At 55.8% G+C, this 3812-nt stretch overlaps 1 non-coding gene across 1 annotated transcript in view; it reads right to left on the bottom strand.

Moving 5' to 3' along the window:
* Positions 1-467, bottom strand: part of LOC143243482 (small subunit ribosomal RNA) — a 1806-nt gene extending 1339 nt beyond the window's left edge. Inside the window, exon 1 of the ribosomal RNA XR_013024607.1 lies at positions 1-467. This exon is cut by the window's left edge and continues 1339 nt beyond it. This is a non-coding gene — a ribosomal RNA (small subunit ribosomal RNA).
* Between the last annotated feature and the right edge of the window lie 3345 nt (positions 468-3812).

The raw sequence follows: 3812 nt of genomic DNA on the forward strand, positions 1-3812 counted from the left end.
CCTCCCCGTTCTGGGAGTGGGTAATTTGCGCGCCTGCTGCCTTCCTTGGATGTGGTAGCCGTTTCTCAGGCTCCCTCTCCGGAATCGAACCCTGATTCCCCGTTACCCGTTACGACCATGGTAGGCGCATAACCTACCATCGACAGTTGATAAGGCAGACACTTGAAAGATGCGTCGCCGGTGCTAGACCGTGCGATCAGCCAAAAGTTATCCAGAGTCACCATCATTTGCGGACCGAGGTCCGATTGGTCTTGGTCTAATAAATGCGCTCGTCCCGTGAGGTCGGAGCTTTGTTGCATGTATTAGCTCTAGAATTACCACAGTTATCCAAGTAGGAAAGTACGATCTAAGGAACAACGGCTGGATAATGAGCCATTCGCGGTTTCACCTTATTTCGGCATGTACTTAGACATGCATGGCTTAATCTTTGAGACAAGCATATGACTACTGGCAGGATCAACCAGGTATCTTTTCTCGTTCGGTGCAAGCCACCCGCTCCAACGGCGAGTAGAAACACCACTCTCGAATCGGCAGACGCGTGGCTAGATACACGCCTGCCGTTCTCTGTCTACTTCGTGTCACCAATCACGAGACAGACCTCTTACACACTCTAGAGTACGAGTTCTCCAAAACAACAGTTCCGATAAAACGAAACAAACTAGGGCGTATCAGGAAGAACCGACCTTCGGAGGACAGCTCAACCCACACTAAGCTATATCGAAAATGATGCATATTCCGATGTCTCGGCATGGTTACCCGAAACTCGTCGCATCAGCAGTGGGAACAGAACGTCTTTCGTAACAAAGACAATCGTTAATCGCTCGGATTAACTCGTACGCGTGCGGTCGAACGCACGTACTGCTTTATCCCCGCTCGGACCGAGAGGGAAAGGGAAACAGTCACCGTTATTGACGTGCCCCGTGAAAGGGAAGGGGCGCTCGGACCCTTGGTTTGACAAGCTGAAATTCAACGGCTCGTGCAGAGCACGCTGCGGGTCCAGCATCCCTTGTGTCTCTGACTGAGACCGGCTAATCGCTCGGATTAACTCGTAGGCGTGCGGTCGAACGCACGTACTGCTTTTATCCCCGCTCGGACCGAGAGGGATAGGGAAACAGTCACCGTTGTTCACGTGCCCCGTGAAAGGGAAGAGCCGCTCGGACCCTTGGTTTGACATGCTGAAATTCAACGGCTCGTGCAGAGCACCCTGCGGGTCCAGCATCCCGTGTGTCTCTGACTGAGACCGGCTAATCGCTCGGATTAACACGTAGGGGTGCGGTCGAACGCACGTACTGCTTTTATCCCCACTCGGACAGAGAGGGAAAGGGAAACAGTCACCGTTGTTCACGTGCCCCGTGAAAGGGAAGAGCCGCTCGGACCCTTGGTTTGACATGCTGAAATTCAACGGCTCGTGCAGAGCACGCTGCGGGTCCAGCATCCCGTGTGTCTCTTAATGAGACTGGCTAATCGCTCGGATTAACTCGTAGCCGTGCGGTCGAACGCACGTACTGCTTTTATCCCCGCTCGGACCGAGAGGGAAAGGGAAACAGTCACCGTAAATAACATGCCCCGTGAAAGGGAAGGGCCGCTCGGACCCTTGGTTTGACAAGCTGAAATTCAACGACTCGTGCAGAGCACGCTGCGGGTCCAGCATCCCGTGTGTCTCTGACTGAGACCGGCTAATCGCTCGGATTAACTCGTAGGCGTGCGGTCGAACGCACGTACTGCTTTTATCCCCGCTCGGACCGAGAGGGATAGGGAAACAGTCACCGTTGTTCACGTGCCCCGTGAAAGGGAAGAGCCGCTCGGACCCTTGGTTTGACATGCTGAAATTCAACGGCTCGTGCAGAGCACCCTGCGGGTCCAGCATCCCGTGTGTCTCTGACTGAGACCGGCTAATCGCTCGGATTAACACGTAGGGGTGCGGTCGAACGCACGTACTGCTTTTATCCCCACTCGGACAGAGAGGGAAAGGGAAACAGTCACCGTTGTTCACGTGCCCCGTGAAAGGGAAGAGCCGCTCGGACCCTTGGTTTGACATGCTGAAATTCAACGGCTCGTGCAGAGCACGCTGCGGGTCCAGCATCCCGTGTGTCTCTGACTGAGACCGGCTAATCGCTCGGATTAACTCGTAGGCGTGCGGTCGAACGCACGTACTGCTTTTATCCCCGCTCGGACCGAGAGGGAAAGGGAAACAGTCACCGATATTGACGTGCCCCGTGAAAGGGAAGAGCCGCTCGGACCCTTGGTTTGACATGCTGAAATTCAACGGCTCGTGCAGAGCACGCTGCGGGTCCAGCATCCCGTGTGTCTCTGACTGAGACCGGCTAATCGCTCGGATTAACTCGTAGGCGTGCGGTCGAACGCACGTACTGCTTTTATCCCCGCTCGGACCGAGAGGAAAGGGAAACAGTCACCGTAAATAACATGCCCCGTGAAAGGGAAGGGCCGCTCGGACCCTTGGTTTGACAAGCTGAAATTCAACGACTCGTGCAGAGCACGCTGCGGGTCCAGCATCCCGTGTGTCTCTGACTGAGACCGGCTAATCGCTCGGATTAACTCGTAGGCGTGCGGTCGAACGCACGTACTGCTTTTATCCCCGCTCGGACCGAGAGGGAAAGGGAAACAGTCACCGTTGTTCACGTGCCCCGTGAAAGGGAAGAGCCGCTCGGACCCTTGGTTTGACATGCTGAAATTCAACGGCTCGTGCAGAGCACGCTGCGGGTCCAGCATCCCGTGTGTCTCTGACTGAGACCGGCTAATCGCTCGGATTAACTCGTAGCGTGCGGTCGAACGCACGTACTGCTTTATCCCCGCTCGGACCGAGAGGGAAAGGGAAACAGTCACCGTAAATAACATGCCCCGTGAAAGGGAAGGGCCGCTCGGACCCTTGGTTTGACAAGCTGAAATTCAACGACTCGTGCAGAGCACGCTGCGGGTCCAGCATCCCGTGTGTCTCTGACTGAGACCGGCTAATCGCTCGGATTAACTCGTAGGCGTGCGGTCGAACGCACGTACTGCTTTATCCCCGCTCGGACCGAGAGGGAAAGGGAAACAGTCACCGTAAATAACATGCCCCGTGAAAGGGAAGGGCCGCTCGGACCCTTGGTTTGACAAGCTGAAATTCAACGACTCGTGCAGAGCACGCTGCGGGTCCAGCATCCCGTGTGTCTCTGACTGAGACCGGCTAATCGCTCGGATTAACTCGTAGGCGTGCGGTCGAACGCACGTACTGCTTTTATCCCCGCTCGGACCGAGAGGGAAAGGGAAACAGTCACCGTAAATAACATGCCCCGTGAAAGGGAAGGGCCGCTCGGACCCTTGGTTTGACAAGCTGAAATTCAACGACTCGTGCAGAGCACGCTGCGGGTCCAGCATCCCGTGTGTCTCTGACTGAGACCGGCTAATCGCTCGGATTAACACGTAGGGGTGCGGTCGAACGCACGTACTGCTTTTATCCCCGCTCGGACCGAGAGGGAAAGGGAAACAGTCACCGTTATTGACTTGCCCCGTGAAAGGGAAGAGCCGCTCGGACCCTTGGTTTGACATGCTGAAATTCAACGACTCGTGCAGAGCACGCTGCGGGTCCAGCATCCCGTGTGTCTCTGACTGAGACCGGCTAATCGCTCGGATTAACACGTAGGGTGCGGTCGAACGCACGTACTGCTTTTATCCCCGCTCGGACCGAGAGGGAAAGGGAAACAGTCACCGTTATTGACTTGCCCCGTGAAAGGGAAGAGCCGCTCGGACCCTTGGTTTGACATGCTGAAATTCAACGACTCGTGCAGAGCACGCTGCGGGTCCAGCATCCCGTG

Source organism: Tachypleus tridentatus, unplaced genomic scaffold (assembly GCF_004210375.1).
Source record: "Tachypleus tridentatus isolate NWPU-2018 unplaced genomic scaffold, ASM421037v1 Hic_cluster_2, whole genome shotgun sequence".
Taxonomy (NCBI): Eukaryota; Metazoa; Arthropoda; class Merostomata; order Xiphosura; family Limulidae; genus Tachypleus; species Tachypleus tridentatus.